The sequence below is a fragment of the Gopherus flavomarginatus genome, chromosome 7 (assembly GCF_025201925.1).
Source record: "Gopherus flavomarginatus isolate rGopFla2 chromosome 7, rGopFla2.mat.asm, whole genome shotgun sequence".
Classification (NCBI taxonomy): Eukaryota; Metazoa; Chordata; order Testudines; family Testudinidae; genus Gopherus; species Gopherus flavomarginatus.
In genome coordinates, this window is record NC_066623.1 from 100,510,637 (window position 1) to 100,528,399 (window position 17,763).

Sequence of the window (17,763 nt, forward strand, 5' to 3'; positions counted from 1 at the left end):
GCGGTCTTGGCATAGTAATTATGTAGATTTAAGAGTATGCTAAAGACATAGCTGTCTGTGGAATAAGCCCTTGTCATAGGATATTGGTCTCCTACTAGTACATAAATGCCAGGTGAAACCAAAGGATTTACTGGAATCAAAAAACATTGGAGGTGAAACTGAGAAGTTTATTTTCAAAGTGGGAGACATTTATCCTTTGACACCATTCCATTCCAGTGACTTTATTTCTAATATACTGTGTGATTAATGATGTGGCTACTGTCATTGTGTCCGATGAACACTGCAGAGCTGTGGAACAGTTGCTCTCTTTACTATTATTGGACATCTCAATAAATTGGCATATATAGGATGAACTTGTTTCATGTGTCAGCCAATTGGAAATCACCTCATTCATAAGAGTACAGTTTTATTATCCGACTGCACAGTCCATACAATGCAAAGCTGGTTTGTGAATGGCTTGAATATTGTCCTAACTTTGACAAGTTAGCAGTCTAACCATTTGATTGACTGGTACTATTTTCATAAGGTAATAGGTTTATTATGAAAACCAAGTTGAAAGAAATTAAGGAAATAAATTATGGGCATTAATATGTAGATCATTAACATTCCCCTTGCACAGGCAAGTCACTGGCTAGGCCTTTGCTCAAGACACAGTCTCTAACACAGTGTCCTTCCTCCGTGTTTTAGTTGGTATAGTTGGGCAATTGCTTGTTGTCACTTTGGGGTGTCACTGGGTGGCTCCCACTGCTCAGCTTGTCACCTCTCCTTTTCAGTGTGTAGGAAAGGCCATTGGGGGATGGAGAGATTGCTGTGTCATCAGTAGGCCCATGACACTCATCTCTGTCCCTCCACTGGCCCCATATTTTAGATGTTCACTATTATCTCAGTTTCTGGCTGAGGTAAGAGTTGGTCACAAGTGGCTGGGAAGGAAGACATAATGATGGTTGGCCAGGGGAAGCATTTGGAGGAGCAGCCCAATGCCTTTCATCAACAATAGTTCACAGGCTGTGTCTCCTGTTGGACCCATCAGTGCTTTGGATTCTCAAGCAACAGTACTAGCTCATGATGCCTTTTACCATCTATAGATGAACAGAATGCTGCAACTCCTCCTCCCTAATCTGAGACTTCTGTAAGGCTCTCTGCTTAGGGCTATTCTTGAAAACCACTTAGTATCTAAGACAGATGTAGCAACCAACATCAACTTCTTTCAAAGAGCGATGCTCCAAAAGCAGATAAAATATAATCAAAACAACAAATACAATTAATCATTATGGATTTACAGTGCCCACAGTGCCGTGAGACAAATATGAAGACTGACGAACTTAGTTGCCTATGTTCACTTGCAATTCTTGAGCAGAGTGGAAGTAAATCCATTTTTGTTTTGATTTTAGAAACCAATTCTCTAATGTTAGCAATTGCTCCTGTTTGCCAGCTCAGTTGTCTATTAAATGCTTTTCTATTTCTTTTGCTGCATCTCCAAAGGGAATGTTGACCTCATCCTCGATGATACCATCTGAATGGCAGCCAATGTGCTGAGCAGCATAGGTAAATACTTAGACAAGGATTCACATACCCACGTGCTTTGAAAGGGATTGAGCTGCATGTAAATTTTGTAAGCAAGTCTGGGATAATCCATTTAAGTGGCTCTGGATTATTGAACATTATACAGCAAGATAATGCATGGCTGACCCCAGGATATATGCATAGAACATCAAACCTCTTGTTTAAACCACACCAGTGGAATTCAAGGAAAAACACATCTTTGAAAGTCAGTCTCTGAGCACAGTGTATTCAAAGGATCCTAGAAGATAGGGCCAAATTCTCTGCTGGCATGACTCCACTGACTTCAGTGGGGACTATGATAGTCTAAGCTATTTTAACTGCAGAGCACTCTCCACTTTTGAAGCAGGTTCACTGTAAATCTCTTTTCAGATTGTCAAAGTTATTAAGCAAAAAATTCCTTTGGAGCGGAAATTTTCCATGCTTAGTCCCAACCTGGAAGTTATTTATATTTTTTAGTGGAAAATATCTGCAAGTCTTCATAGGTTCGAGTTGATTTTTAAAAAAGTAAATAAAAAGGAAAAATTTTCAACTTGCCAAGTTTATAAATTATTTTATAACTTTAGAACTACTAAAATCAATTTTCTTCAAACTTGGCTAAAACTAAAAATCAAACCAAGATGTAAACTTGATGTGCTATAACTTACTATACCACATGGAAAGTTGTTCAAGATATTCCAGTTTGCAGATATTAGATCTTGTATTAATTGACCATTTATAGTAATATCACAAGACACCATGCATTAGAACATAAGCTCAAGGAGACAGAGTTATAGTTAGGCTTTCCACCTCAAGTCTGTATTTCCTGAATTCTGAGAAATTGATTTCAGCCCTGTAATGATACACTAACACTTGCCTTTGCATGGAATAATGAACAGTGTTACAACTGGAACACACAGATGTTTAAAAGCATAGATCTTCCTTAGTCAAAAGACCATGGAACAGATTCAGAAAAACTAGTGAAGGGAGATATAAATTACATGTGCTGGTGCTAAGTAAGCCTCTTTCCAGTGTAGGAATCCACCATGACAGAGGTTAGGTGGTTTTTCCATCCCTATTCTCCCACAGGGTTTTTGCTGAGATGGGTTGTACCCTTAACTCCCACTGGAACGTCTCTGGAGCTCTCCCAATGGGTGCTGCTGAAAGGAGGTGCTAATCCATGATTCTCCAGTCACCTTGATTATAACCCCATCCTGGACAGTGCTGCCCACTTTTTAAGCTGGCCTGACGTCTAAGGCTATGACTACACAGAAGGGGTCCCCAACACGGTGCCTGCGGGTGCCATGCGCCCGTGTACTGGCAGGCAGATGAGCATCTGCTGAAATGCCACAGAAATTCAGCAGCATTTTGGTGGCAATGCCTATGGATGACGCTGCTTGTCGGCAGCACTTCGGCGAATGCTCGTCCGCTGCCAGAGTCCTCCGTGGCTTGTCGTCTGGCACCTGCCAGATGAAAAAGATTGGAGACCACTAGTACATAGCAAAGAAAAGTCCACGGCTGGCTCATGCCAGCCAACTTGGGCTCGTGGGGCTCAGATGGGGGCTGTTATGCTGTTGGGTAGACTTCCACATTTGGGCTAGAGCCTGGGCTCTGGAGGGTCTGAGAGCTTGAGCTCCAGCCCGAGCCCAGAAGTTTACCCAGCAATAAAACAGCCTTGCGGCCCGAGCCCCGTGATCCCCAGCCGGCTGTCACAGGGCAGCCGTGGGTTTTAATTTGCTGTGTAAACATACTATTACAGGCCCTTTCGTGCAAGGGTGATTGTGACCACTTTACGCCACTGAAATTTTGTCCTTCAGTAGATTTTCTCCAAGGCTGTGTGCCGGCAGAAGACAGGGTAAATCCTGGAATGAATTTAGTCCTATGTTTTATCTTTCTAGACACACAGTGTGGAGTATCTGTAAAGTGGACTTGCTTCCATGGCTGAAATTGGATATTCTGTGTGCTGAACAGGTCCTGAAACCATTTTTGATTGGCTTTGAAGCCTGTGCTGTAAGCATGGCTGGAATGGATACTAGGTTAACAGCAGGCTGGTTTGACGCTTCAAGCAAAAACATAAGCAGAGTCCACAAACACTCCTGAGAAAGTCTTTTAAAGAACAAAGTAAAGTAGTACTGGATTTATGTGTTGACTATCACCCTTATTTTAATGTCAATAAATGGACTGGGTAAATTTCTCTTGTTAGCTGAAAACCTCAGAATGAAACAGAAATATTCTGGTAAACCACAAGCTTGTTCTTAGACTATAGAGGGTTACATTTCCACTTCTGTGGCATGTACATACTATTTCCTCACTCGGTATCGGAATAGTCTAGTGAAGATGAATGCTATAAATAGGGGTTTTCAGTGTTGTTGTAGTTGTGTTGGTCCTAGGATATTAGAGAGACAAAGTGAGTGAGGTAATATCTTTTATTGGACCAACTTCTCTTGGTGACAGAGACAAGCTTTCGAGTGGCACAGAGCTGTTGATGTGTGGCTCTTGAGGTTCTACACTGTGGCGTTCAAAGGTGATTGTACTGAGAAGAGACGGGGCCTGGCATTACGAATGTAAAGTGCGTTCCCTGAGTTGCACCTGACAACTTTTAAAAAGGAAGTGTTTGAGTTGGCTCCCTTCACTATAGGGAGCAGGCTGGGGGTTTGCCCATTGGGCTGCGGAAGCCCCAAGGACAGCTGGACAGAAGCTTGGCTGGCTCTGACTAAGTCTGGGTCAGTGCCTTGCAAAGGGTGGGTCCTCTCCTCCAGACATCAAAAAAAGGAGGAAAAGCTCATGACCAAGAACCAGTTTCACCTCCCTGAGTCTGAGCTGGAGGAAAAGCAGAGCTCCAGCTGGTGACAGCTGCTTATGGTGCCAAGGGACTATACACTAGCTAGGGACAGTTTGAGCACCACTCCCCTCCCAACCACTGAAACACCGCCCATGCCAAGGGCTTCATGGAGGGAGGTGTAAGAGCCAGCTTTGCTAGTTCTATTTTCACTTGGGTCTTCCCTGGACCAGGGGAATTCCAAGCAGGGGTTGTGTATGGTTTCTGCTCCCCTTGAGCAGCACAAAGGAAGCAAATCAGGGCACAACATCTGCCCCCAAGAGCTGGTTGCGACTCCTTGACATTTTAGAAATAATATGTTCATCTCTCAGGCTATAAAGGTTGGAAAGCACTGCTATGAAGAGTTACAGATTGCTTTCTTCCTTCTGTTCCGCAGCAAGATTCTTTATTCTCTCTTACTAGAACTGTGGTCCTGTGTCTCGCCAAGTTAATCCAGGCAGGGAAAGTGCTGTACTCTATATTTGTGTAGTGTTTTGTTGATCTGAGGCACAATAGTAGTGTTTTCTGCAAGACCTCTCAAACAATTGCTTTGTGTGGCTCAATACTTCTTGAAGCCTGTGCTGTTAACTAACTCAATTCAGTTCAAATACCAGATTGCCTAGAGAGGCCACCTGTGGCCTCATAAATCTATTGCCTATTTCTTCAGTGTAAGCCACCTACCAGTACCAACAGTTAGCAGACAATATATGATAGCTTACCTTCAGGGCAGTATGATAGGACAATAGCTGGGTAAAATAAACTGGGTGACATTTCAAACCTACACAGAATGGCTTGATTGGAGTCTTCCATTTCAGTTTGTCAGATGGGCCTATGCTGTGGGCTGGCAGGAGGATGAGCCGCTCAGCCCACTGCTGGTCTGGGGTCCCGGCTGCCAGCCCCGCACAGCCTGCTGCCGGTCTGGGGTTCTGGCTGCCAAACCCTTCCCAGCTGGGGTCCCGGCCGCAGGCCCCACTCAGCCCACTGCCAGCCTAGGTGAACAGAACCCTAGACCAGCAGTGGGCTGAGCGGGCCGGCGGTGTAAGATCAACATTTTAATTTAATTTTAAATGAAGCTTCTTAAACATTTTGAAAACCTTGTTTATTTTACAATACAACACTAGTTTGTTATATAATGTATAGACTTGTAGAGAGAGACCTTCTAAAAAACATTAAAATGTATTACCGGCAAGCAAAACCTTAAATTAGAGTGAATAAATGAAGACTCGACACAGCACTTCTGAAAGGTTGCCGACCCCTGCACTAGCATCCCGATACCCCACAAATAATCCACATATACAGGGGCAGATTCTCGCTCTTAGAAGGGGGAACAAAAGTGTGTGAGCCAAAATATGGATGAGTAAACCTCACTGAGGTATTGTGATCCTATGAATTAAATTTTACGTTCACAAAATTAGTTAAAGTTCATAAGCCTCTCCCTGCTATTAATCCACTATTTTTCCAACACGATGCACATTGGTACAGTGACTGGGAAGTCTGTGCTAAAGTACTAAAAACAGAAAAACAATTTCCAAAAGCTACCCTGGCAGAAATAGGTGTTCACTCTATGGCATGCACATTATATATATTTGTGTGCACACACAGAGACAGAATGCATTGTTTCATTAGAATTTTGCTCTCCTCTCTGATTCTCTCTCATTAGTTGCACCTATGTAAAACATAAGCCCTGTAACATTTGAGTTGAACTTTCAGACCCCCAATATTTGAGAAGATTGCAAATTAGGCAAAACGAGTTCCCCTGTTCCTCATTTTATCCTTTCATAAATGCAGATGAGCACTTTTGAAGCACACAGGGTCAGTCGATACTGAGCTCATTTTGATCAGAGTGCTTCATTTTGGCTTAAAAACATAGAATAGGTTCCTTCTTGCAATTACTTTACCTGACAGTGTACTGATTGTCTTCCTAAAGGGGAACAGCATTATTTGGAGCACATTTATGTTTGTTCTGGAAGACCAGGGCTTCAATGGATAATCCAAAAGATTATTCCATGGTGGATTATCCCAGACAATACTTATCAAAAATGTCACACAACACAAACATGTGCCAAGAGTCTGTTTTTGGAAAAGATGCCTAGAACAGTGTAATATTAAAGAACAGAGCAAAGTGTTATGCACCAGGGAGTTTAAAAGGCTTGAATAGTCTTTGACCATACATTGGTGTAAAATTTCCAGCAAACCTAATTAAAAATTAAAATAAAGTGAAAAAGCAGGAATTCCATCATGTGGCATCACATTGACAACCACATGGGTCATGAGCAGAGTTGGAACTTTTAGATTTTCCTCACAGACCTCTGCTTCTTAAGCCAATCCTAACTGATAGCATAGTAGGTTGTCATCTTCTATGTGGACCAGCACAATGGGAGGATGAGACAATTTGCCAGTGGGTCTCAGATGTCTGCTGATAGCAAAGGAATGGAGCGACTCAGGAATCTTTGGTTCCATTCCCTGCTCTGAAAAGGAGTGTGCTCCAGTGAGCAGAAGATTCCCCACAAGCATGATTCCTTCTGCCCCATTCCAGTCAACCTGCCCCTGCCTCAGACACAGGACTGGGGGCAGTGTTAATGCAGGAGGATGAAAAGAGTGAGAGCCACCCCATCGTGTACCTGAGCAAGAAGTTGCTACCCCGGGAGCAGAACTACGCAGCCATCGAGAAGGAATGCTTGGCCGTGGTGTGGGCCCTTAAGAAACTGGAGCCATATCTGTTTGGGCGACACTTCACCGTGTACACCGACCACTCTCCCCTGACCTGGCTGCACCAGATGAAAGGAGCCAACGCCAAGCTCCTGAGGTGGAGCCTGCTCCTGCAGGACTATGACATGGACTTGGTCCATGTGAAGGGAAGTGCCAACCTGATAGCAGATGCCTTGTCCCGGAGAGGGGGCCCTGAACTTCCCCAGGTCACTGGGCAGAGTGATCCTGCTCAGTTCAGTCTCAAAGGGGGGAGAGATGTGATGGAGTAGGGACTGTCTGTGTGGGGGATGGGAGAGCCAGGGAAGACTTTAGGTGAGGGACAGGACCTAGGCCTGTAACCTGAGCCAGGTGCAGGGGGAGGGGTGTCAGCACCTTTTGCCCGGGAAGCCAGACAAAGGAGGGGCTAAGGAAGGGACCGGCTGGAGGGGAGTTAGTTTTAGTTTCGGTTTTGGGCTGGGTGGTTGGAATTCATACCAGACCTTCTGCTTCCTCTGGGCTCGGGCCAGGTTCTCCCTGGCCAGGCCCATGAGCTCGGCAAGTCTTTCCCGGAAGGTCAGGACATACTCCACCACCGACTCTCCATCGGGAGTGGCCTTCCCCTCCCATTCGTCTCTCAGCAGGTCTAGGGGCCCCCTTACCCGCCTTCCATATAACAGTTCGAAAGGTGAAAACCCAGTAGATTCCTGGGGTACCTCCCTGTACGTGAACAGCAGGTGAGGTAAGTACTTGTCCCAGTCCTGCGGGTGCTGGTTCATAAATGTTTTTAGCATCATCTTTAGCGTCTCGTTGAACCTTTCCACCAGCCCGTTGGACTGGGGGTGATACGCTGAGGCCCAGTTGTGCCGGACCCCACATTTCTGCCATAAGGACCAGAGCAGAGCCAACATGAAGTTGGACCCCTGGTCCGTTATGACTTCCTTGGGGAACCCCACCCGGCTGAAAATGGTCAGCAGCACATCTGCCATGGTGTCCACTTTGATAGAGGACAAGGCCACCGCCTCGGGGTAGCGAGTGGCGAAATCTACCACCACCAGAATGTATTTTTTCCCCGACTGGGTCGTCTTGCTGAGAGGTCCCACTATGTCTATGGCGACCTTCTGGAAAGGTTCTTCTATGATGGGTAAAGGCCTCAAGCCGCTTTCCCCTTGTCCCGGGCCTTCCCCACCCTCTGGCAGGGGTCACAGGATTGGCAGTACTGTCGGACATGGGTAAAGACCCCAGGCCAGTAAAAGTTCTGTAGCAGCCTCTGCCTGGTGCACCGGATTCCCTGGTGCCCTGCGAGAGGGATGTCATGGGCCAGGTACAGTAGCTTATGGCGAAACTTTTGGGGAACCACCAGCTGCCTCCTGATCCCTCATGCCTCTACTTCCCCTGAGAGAGCCCATTCTCGGTACAGGAACCCCTTCTCCCACAGGAACCTCTCCTTGCAACCTCTCCTCATGGTCTGTACCACACTGAGGTTAGCCCGGTCCCTGGGCTTCCGCAAGGAGGGATCTTTCTGCAACTTGGCCTGGAACTCAGCAGCTGGGACAGGGAAGGGGACCTGCTCTCTCTCGCTGGCTGGGTCTGAGGCCGCAGCCTCTCTGAGCCATGTCCCTGGGCGTTCCCTCCCCACCAGGTTAGGGTCCTGCGCCTCGGGCAGAGTACTTTCCCCGTTGTCAGGGCGCAGTACCCCTTGCCGACTCTGACTACGAGTCATGACCAGGGCACCCCGGGCATTACTTGGCCAGTCCTCGAGGTCCCCTCCCATTAACATCTCCGTGGGCAAATGTGGGTGTACCCCCACATCCTTGGGGCCCTCCTTGGCCCCCCACTTCAAGTATACCCTTGCCACGGGCACCTTGAATAGGGTCCCGCCCATGCCCATCAGGGTCAGGTAGGTGTCGGGCACCATCTGATCTGAGGCCACCACCTCGGGCCGGGCCAGCGTCACCTCTGCGCCCCTGTCCCAGTACCCAGTGACCTTCCTCCCATCTACCTCCAGGGAAACAAGGCACTCTCTCCAGAGGGGCAGCCCTGCGCCCACCGTGTAAACCAAAAACCCGGAGCCTGGAGCATCCAGCCACCCAGAGGAGCTGACCTGGGGACCTCCTCCCTCCTTCACAGGTGGTACGCTGCCAGCCTCCCTTTCCTGGGAATGTTGCCCCTCATCCGACTGGGTCTTTACCCAGTCAACCCTCTGCGGGTTGGGTCTGCTCAGTCTGTCCCTGAGCTTGGGGCACTGGTCCCGTATGTGGCCTCGTTGGCCACAGTGATAGCAGCCCATGTTTCGTGGGTCCCCTTGAGGGAGTTGGATGGACCTGACGCTGGATGTTCCCCTTTGGTGGGGGTTCTTCATAGGCCCCCGCTGGGAGGTCCCATGGTGACTCTATCTTTGCGTTGAGGCAGGCCTGCTCCTTCGAGACTCTTCCCTGTTATCCCCTGCCCGACTGTCCACACATTGGTTGGCCAGCTCGCCTGCGTGCTGCGGGTTCTCCGGCTTCTGGTCCATCAACCACAGCCTCAGGTCGGACAGGCACTGCTCATATAGGTGCTCCAGTACGAATAAGTCAAGCAGGTCTTCTTTAGTTTGGGCCCCAGCTGTCCACTTGCAGGCCTACCCCTGCACCCGGTTGGACAGTTGTAGGTATGTGACCTCACGGGTTTTATGCTGACTCTGGAACCTTTTCCGATACATCTCAGGAGTCAGCCCAAACTCGCGGAGCAGGGCCTGTTTGAACAGCCCATAGTCCCTTGCTCCACCCCTTTCATTTGGCTGTACACCTCCACGGCTGTGGACTCCAGTAAGGGGGTGAGAAATAGGATCCTGTTTGCAGGGTCAACCCTGTGCAGCTCGCAGACATTCTCAAAGGCCGTCAGGAAGGTATCTATGTCCTCCCCCTCCTTACGCCGGGCCAGGAAGTGCTTATCAAAGCTTTTTGTAGGCTTGGGTCCCCCCTCACTCACCGCAGCCGGGACCCCGCTGCTTCTCAGCCGGGCCAGTTCCAGCTCATGCTTATGCTGGTTCTCCTTCTCCTCCAGCTCATGCTGGCACTGTTTCTCCTCATGTTTATGCTGGTTCGCCTGCTCCTTCAGTTCTTGCCTCCTTAACTCGAGCTCTTCCCGTCTCAGCTCCCTGTCATATTCCATCCGCATCCGTTCCAGGGACGGGCAGCTCTGCCGGGATGATCCCCTGCTGGCCGCCGGGGTCAGTGTGTCCTCGGTATTCACTGGGCTTCCCCTAACCCTTCCCCTAGGTATAGGTGGGCAGGGTCTCGGGATGTCCTCAGCAGCAGTCTGGCTCCTCCTAGCCATGTCAGGCCCCAGGGCCCATGCTGCGTCCGCTGGGCGGCTTCCCTCAGGGACCAAGCTCGGTTCACCCAAGCAATCCTTCTCCTCCAGCTGGGCAATTAGCAGTTCTTTGGTGGACCTCCCAATGCGCAGCCCCCTCTACTTGCACAGCTCCACAGGTCTTTCTTAAGGTGCTTAGCATACATCTTCCTGCTGGCCACTCAACGTCCTGTGCTCTCCACTTCTCACCGGTTCCAGGGAGACCTCTCATGCACCAGCCCTTTTTCCAGGTCACCCCCTCTCTGCCAGGATCGAGCTGCAGACTCCTCTGCCCCGGGACTGCTCCTGCAATCCCCCCGGGGGACCTTGTTACTGCAAAGTCCTTTACTCTGGTCACACACTCCCAGGGGTTAATCGCCTCCTGAAACCGTCACTCTCTGTCTCTTCAGCCCACCTGGTCCCTGTCAATCCCCCTTCGTTTTACTGCTCCCCAGTCACTTACTGCAGGAAGTGCCGTCCACAGGGTGCAGTAGATCCTGCCGCTGCCACCAGTTGTCACGGAGGGTGGGGGAGTCCGGTCCTGCACCCTTCTTCCTGGGACTCACAGTGACTCTCAGCCAGCCAGTAAAACAGAAGGTTTATTGGACAGCAGGAATGCAGGTTACAGCAGAGCTTGTAGGCACAACCAGGACCCCTCAATCAAGTCCTTCTGGGGGTTCAGGGTGTTTGGATCCCAGCTTAGGATTCCCTGAATTCCAACCACCCAGCCCAAAACCGAAACTAAAACTAACTCCCCTCCAGCCGGCCCCTTCCTTAGTCCCTCCTTTGTCTGGCTTCCCGGGCAAAAGGTGCTGACACCCCTCCCCCCCTACCTGGCTCAGGTTACAGGCCTAGGTCCTGTCTCTCACCTAAAGTCCTCCCGGGCTCTCCCATCCCCCACACAGACATTCCCTACTCCATCACATCCCCTCTGCAGTCCTTCACTCCCTTCTCTGTGCTGCCTGGGCCCAGGAAGGAGGGCATCAATGTGCCAGTGAGGCAGACTCTCTGCTTTCAGTTTCAGTGCCCAGACCCATCGCATCCCACAGGAGCCCAGAGGTGCAATTGCTGGGAAAGTCCTGCTCAGCCCCAGACTGGAGCATGGCCTGTACAGATGGAATCTTCTAGGAACTTAGCTGTGAAGCTCTTGAAAATCTCTATTGAGATCTGCTGATTGTGCACAAATGGCCATTTCTCAAAGGCTTATCAGTCGGCCAAGTTTGATTGAATTTTCCTGGGGACAGCAAAAGGACACATCACTGACATGAAGACCGCCCCACTGCCAAATTTCCAGGGTGAGCCAGAGCTTCTTAAAAAACAAACAAACAAAAAAGGTTGCCAGAAGTATTGTACATGGGAAAGATTACAGTTTTCCCTGATCTTGTTCTCAGAAACAGCTGAACTGTTTTCCTGAATATTTTCAAGAAATTCAACCTGAGGCAGACACCCAGCATAGAATATTTCAGGCCAAACACTTAAAGTTTAGCAAAGTTAAAAGTACAAGAAACTAGTGTCTTATAATGGGAAGTGTCAGGCAAACTTAATAATAGGCTACCAGTCCCACCTACAATAGTCCAATATTAACATTAATGTTGTGCAATTCATCACACAAAAGTAAAAAGATACCTAAGTTATAAAAGCACATCCTCAACTCTCCTATTCTGTGCATTATATGATACAGTCTTTAATATATTATACAATTGTATGCTTGTGACGTTATCTGATTAAAATATGACCATATAGATCATTGTTGCAACCGCTGTTACATATTTGCAACAAATCTTGTACAAAATGTGGCATGTAAGATGTCTATGAAAAGGTTCTGATTTGCTGGTTATGGTTATGCTATCCATATGCATGTATCGGATTTGTATTTGAAGTTATGAATATTGGCTCTATACTTTGATTTCAAAATGTTTGCTCCTGGGTAATGCCCACAAGGTAGTTAGCTCGCATATCTTGGAAGGACTATTCAAATTAAGTGGCTCAAGGAACACTTAACTGACAATGGGTGACACCCATATACATTGAATGGACTGTCTTGCAAATGTACTGTCTGGGGTATAGATAATGATTTTCTGCTGTGACTAAGCAAAATTATGCATGGACATGCGATTTGCCCATGTGACTTCGACCACCATCTTGTTATTGTGCTTTTCCACAGTAAGACCAATAGGGTTCCCTCCACATGGCAGAAGATATAAAAGGCCCTGGAAACACTTCCATTTTGCCTCTTTTCTGCTCAAACCTCTGGACTACGAATTTACATTAGTAGGAGCATTCTAACTGATGGTCTGAGGACCTACCAAGGATTTGGAAGGAACCACAGACTTATTAAGCCAGCAGTTTATTCCATCACTGCTACAAGCCTGAAACAAGAACTTTGCAATTATTGTATGTATTTGATTCCTTTAACCAATTTAAACTCTCACCTTTCTTTTTATGAATAAACCTTTAGATTTTAGATACTAAAGTACTGGCAACAGTGTGATTTTGGGGTGAAATCTGAGTTATATATTGACCTGGGTATGTGGCTGGTCCTTTGGGATCAGAAGAACCTTTTATTTGAACAGACTGGTTTTAAAGAACCACTCATCTTTATATCCAGTGTTTTTGGTGGTGATACAAGGACTGGTATGCCTAAGGAAACTGCTTTTATGACTTCTTGTTAGCCAGTGTGGTGAAACAGATGTTTACTTTTGTTGGTTTGGGGAATTAGCCACCAGTCTTGGGGTGCATCTGCCCTATTTCTCAGCAGTTTGTCCTGAATTTGGCATCCTGAGTTGTGACCCACAAAGGCACGGTTACAACCCTCTGCCTGTATTTTTGTATTATTTTCTTTCATAATTCTGCATAATAGTTGCAATCAGCTTCTATTATGAAGTCGTACTTTAGCTCCCCTATAACTTTGGTTTGGGAAATTCATTTTGTCTGAAAATTGCCAGATTTCCTCTGAAGGCCAAGGAAAATATTTCTGAAAAATTGAGAACAGTGACCACAGAAGTTAGCTACAACTTGCCAGTGTGTACACAAAACTTTGTCCAAAACTTTTTTACAAGCAGTTTAACTATAGTCAGTGTTGCACGTATAATGCCTGGCTGGCATGCATTGTAATTTTATGTAGTAGAAAATGCAGAAATTTGTGGCATCTTAATCAGTGAAGTACATATCTCACTTGATTTTTAGGAACAGCATGCCACTTAGACTAGTCTGAAATACTGCTAGTTTGTGACCTAGCATAGCAGGCCCAGATTAACCAAGGTGCACTTCCACAGGGCCTCCATTTCAGTGGGGCCCCCTGACTACTGGGAGGAGGAGAAACAAATCCAAAACCATAGAGTAGCAAAACAATCCAGGGCCAGGAAGGTGGCAGGGCAGAACAGTGGGAAGCCTCTGCCTGCATGCTGCGGTGAGAACCAACGGCCTCGCGGAGCAGGGAGTCAGGCCAGCCCCATAGGACAGGCATTGCTGCGAGTTGAGTGAGAAACAGACTCACCCTCCAACCCCCTCCCCCGGGCCTCCCACCTCCCAGGGTCAGCACCTGACTTCTCTCTCCCCCAGGGTTAAGGAAAGTGTGGGAGGCACCCCAGTTGCCATAGCGCACAGGGCCCCAAAATTCTTTAATCCTGCACTAATGCTCAGCATAAAAAGCCATCAACAGGACAGGCACATATTATGTCACAGGCCACCACTGTTCATGAGGTTTTCATAATAACTATGAACAGAAGGCAGTAGGCTTGCTGTAACCCAGGCACAGACATAAGAAAACAGAAGCCTTCGCAACAAGCTGGGCCACCAATCTGGAACCCCCTCCCCAAGGAGCCTGACCTTGGCATAAGGAACCAGAATGAAGGAAAATTAGACAGCATACTCAATAGTAGCAGCCTATGGTGAAACCAAGGGCAGGATGCAGAACTGCCAGAGGTCCTGATCATACTTAGAGAGGAGGACAGAGAACTAATTACTGTTTGGATCATCTCATTTCCTTACCTCTCCCACTCCCATTCTACATTCACATATTGCCCTGAATTTATGATGACTCATTACCCTTTCTTCTCCGCCTCTAGATCCACTTCTGCCATAACCTCTGGAAGAAATGGGACAATGCTTACTGGCAATTGGAGTAATTCAGTTTTATTTAACTGAATGTTTTGTAATTACATAAAGTATAGGAACACGTGTACGTAGCTGACTGTCTCCTTCTCAACCACCCTCTGTATGTTGCTTATTTTCATAGACTGTTAATTCTTTGGGAGAGGAACTTTTTGCCTACTTCTTCTGTTTGTACAGCACCTAGCACAACACGGCCATGACCTTAAAAGTGACGGTAAGTGAAACATCGATGCATGAGGGCAAAATTTTAGCCCAATCTGATTTCAAAGACCCGGTGAACTATTGTTCAGAGCATAACAGCTGATTCATTTAACCATACAATTACTGTACTACAAGTGTTTAAACCATAAAGCACTTAGCGATTCTTTGAGTATGCAAAGCACCACTATGAAATCAATTTCTATTCTGGTTTATATAACCTAACTACTTAAAGCCTTAATTTTCTGCAATTAATTGTCATATTTTCTGGCTTCTTAAAAATGGGACAAGCTTCCACCTCAACCCTAATCTCAGGCTTTTCTGAGCTAAACTATTTAATTATTGCATAGCACATTCACAGTCCCAACAGCCCTTGACAAGTTCCCTTACATATTTTCTTGTTGTATTTATATTATTAGTTCAAATTGCACTTGCTTGAGAATCTGCTGCCTGTTGTTCCAAGATCTGAATGGGTGAGGCTTTCGTTTGAGTGAGTGATACTCCATTTCTCTGCAGATAAACAAACAGAATAACTAGCGGAAAATCATGGCCGTTTGGTGAGAAGGGCTCGATCTCAGCTGGGAGCAGGCAACGCAGCATCATTTTCACTCCAGCACAAAGTGCCTATTCTTGACGACTTGACCAAAAGAAGCAGAAGCAGAGTGACTCCTAGCAAAGCACATCTGCAAGGCTGTATTTCACAGGAAGTAATGCAGCTCCTCTGCAGATAAGTTTCACTGAAGAACAAAGAATAATTTTGTTCAATGCTTCAAGAGTGATGCATTGAAACCAGGACCTAGCTTTTCAGTTCCTGAAAACAAGACTCAGAGAACTAAAACTTAACTCCCCTCTGCCCCAAATTAAGCACTATGGCTTTCAAACCAGCCTCCATTTTCCATGGAGGAAACCTTAAAAAATGCCTATTGATCTCCATCTCTGTTTAGATGTTTTATTAGACTATTTTGCCAAATACACACAAATTAGCACATTTGAGATAAACAGTAGAGCAATAATAGCTAAACCCGTTGTGTAAAACGTAGCCCCCAATGCAGATCTGCTGTAAAGGTGAAGTGACAAAATATTTGACTAAGAACAAGATAAGAGGCAAAATAATGGATTAGCAGACAGTATTGTCATTAATTGCAAATATAGCCTGATCTTAAATCTTTCCTGTATGCCTCTGAAATTCATGGCATACTATCCACCACAGTTGGTTTTCTAGCAGCTGAACGTTTAACATGAGATAATGAGGTGTGTTTCTGAGTGATACAAGCAGCATTTATTCAGGAGTTAGATGTAGTTAGGAGCCAAAAACATGATCATATTAAAAACAAACAGCAGAGCAAAGATTACCCTTGTGCCCCCTCTTTTAGCTTGTGCAGCACATTCTGATCAATGCAGAAGAGAGGCTGTCAAGTACTCTGTTATAGTTTAATTTTCTATTTAATCTCAATTGTTTGCAATGCCCTTGCCCTCTTTTAAAAGCTGGAAAATATAATTCCTTTCTCTATCAATTTTGTACTTTCCATCTCAGCAAAAAGTGACTGAACCCCACCCCACAGCTTTTCTCCAAGTGCCTTCTATAACATTTTTAAGGAAATTGTGTGCGCGTATGTGTGGGGGGGAGTTTGGCGGAAAATAGTTAAAATAAGAATCTTCACACAGAATTTGAATGGAACCCAAAAGGCTAAAAAAAAAAGGTTAGCTGTCCCCTCCACCCCCCAATTTCTGTAGTGCACCCTTTCATTACACAATAGTAGAATATTTTTACAGTGAAGTTCTCAATCACTCAAGCTATGGTCTTCTAGAGGAATACAATATTTTTTCTTGTAAGGATTTTGGCATTTCTTAGTTCCAACTAGAAAAGAATTTTTGAGATTTCATGAGAATGGTCTGCAGGGGGGTCACAGAATTTAATAGTGTCTGTATGGCAACTTGGCGATGAACCTTCTAACAGATCGTTTTCCTTGATGTCTCCACCTCTGATCCAGAATCAGTTATGGATTGGAAGGCAAGCTGAAAGACAGTGTGTTTACACTGGCTCTGGTTTCAAGGGTTGGAAACCACACTGGATGGATGTGGTTGCCCCCTAACTTGGCAGTTGGAGGCCACACTGGAAGGTTGTGTGTTTACTCTGGCTTGAGTATCTAACACTGAAAGTTGTGTTGATGGTTGCTCAGATTCACTGGTGGAGGAGAAGAAAAAAAAAGAATTCCAGACTGGGGATTTGTAGTTTATGTTATCTCTTGAGATCAAAGGAGGAAATGAGCCTCTGAAGAGTGGCTTTTGGTAAGATCTTTCCTTAAATCTTAAGACTGATAAGTATTGTAATAGAATAGTTCTTAAAAACAAAGAAAACACCTCTAACATCATTATATGTATCATAACAACATTGTATTGTGTGTGTATTCTCTTATATTTTATCCCATACATTGCTGACATACCCTGTTCATAATCCTGTGTGTTACCCAGGGCCGGCTCAAGGCACCAGCATTCCAAGCATGTGCGTGGGGCGGCACTTTCCAAGGGGCGGCACTCCGGCTTTTTTGTTTGTTTTTTTGCTTTGGCAGCGGCACTCCAGCCCCCCTTTTTAAATTTATTTATTATTTTATTTTATTTTTTTGCTTGCGGTGCAAAAAACCTGGAGCCGGCCCTGGTGTTACTTGTACATAATCCATAGTTTGTGTTAAGATGTATGAGTAAAACTAGTTTTCATCAATTTCCCTCCTCACTTTTTGTTGATAATCCAAGTAATAATAATTCAACAGGGAAGAAGTCTAAAGTTAGCACCTATGAAATATGTTCTTGTAACATCGCAGAGGTATCAGGAAGAGAACTCTTAGTCCTGAGATCACACACATGCAAAATAAGAGTTAATTTGATGGCATCATATCTAATGATTGCCCTCTAATAATAAGTGGCTACACTCTTTTGTTACAGTAAGCATTTGGGTCAACAGATGTCATTGTGAGAGTGAGAAAGGCTGTTCATGCAGCTTTCTAGCCCAGAAATAGGAAGTACAGGAAAATCTCAACAAAAAGTCCTTTTCTTTCCCAATTTCCAGCCTAGTTCTGAAA

At 45.9% G+C, this 17,763-nt stretch overlaps 1 long non-coding RNA gene across 1 annotated transcript; it reads left to right on the top strand.

The window, feature by feature from the left end:
- The first annotated feature begins 12,522 nt into the window (after nt 1-12,522).
- On the top strand, nt 12,523-17,405 carry LOC127055279 (uncharacterized). The gene is made up of 3 exons (XR_007775446.1): nt 12,523-12,769; nt 14,613-14,702; nt 15,203-17,405. It is a non-coding gene; the product is annotated as an uncharacterized LOC127055279 (long non-coding RNA).
- Nucleotides 17,406-17,763: the final 358 nt, after the last annotated feature.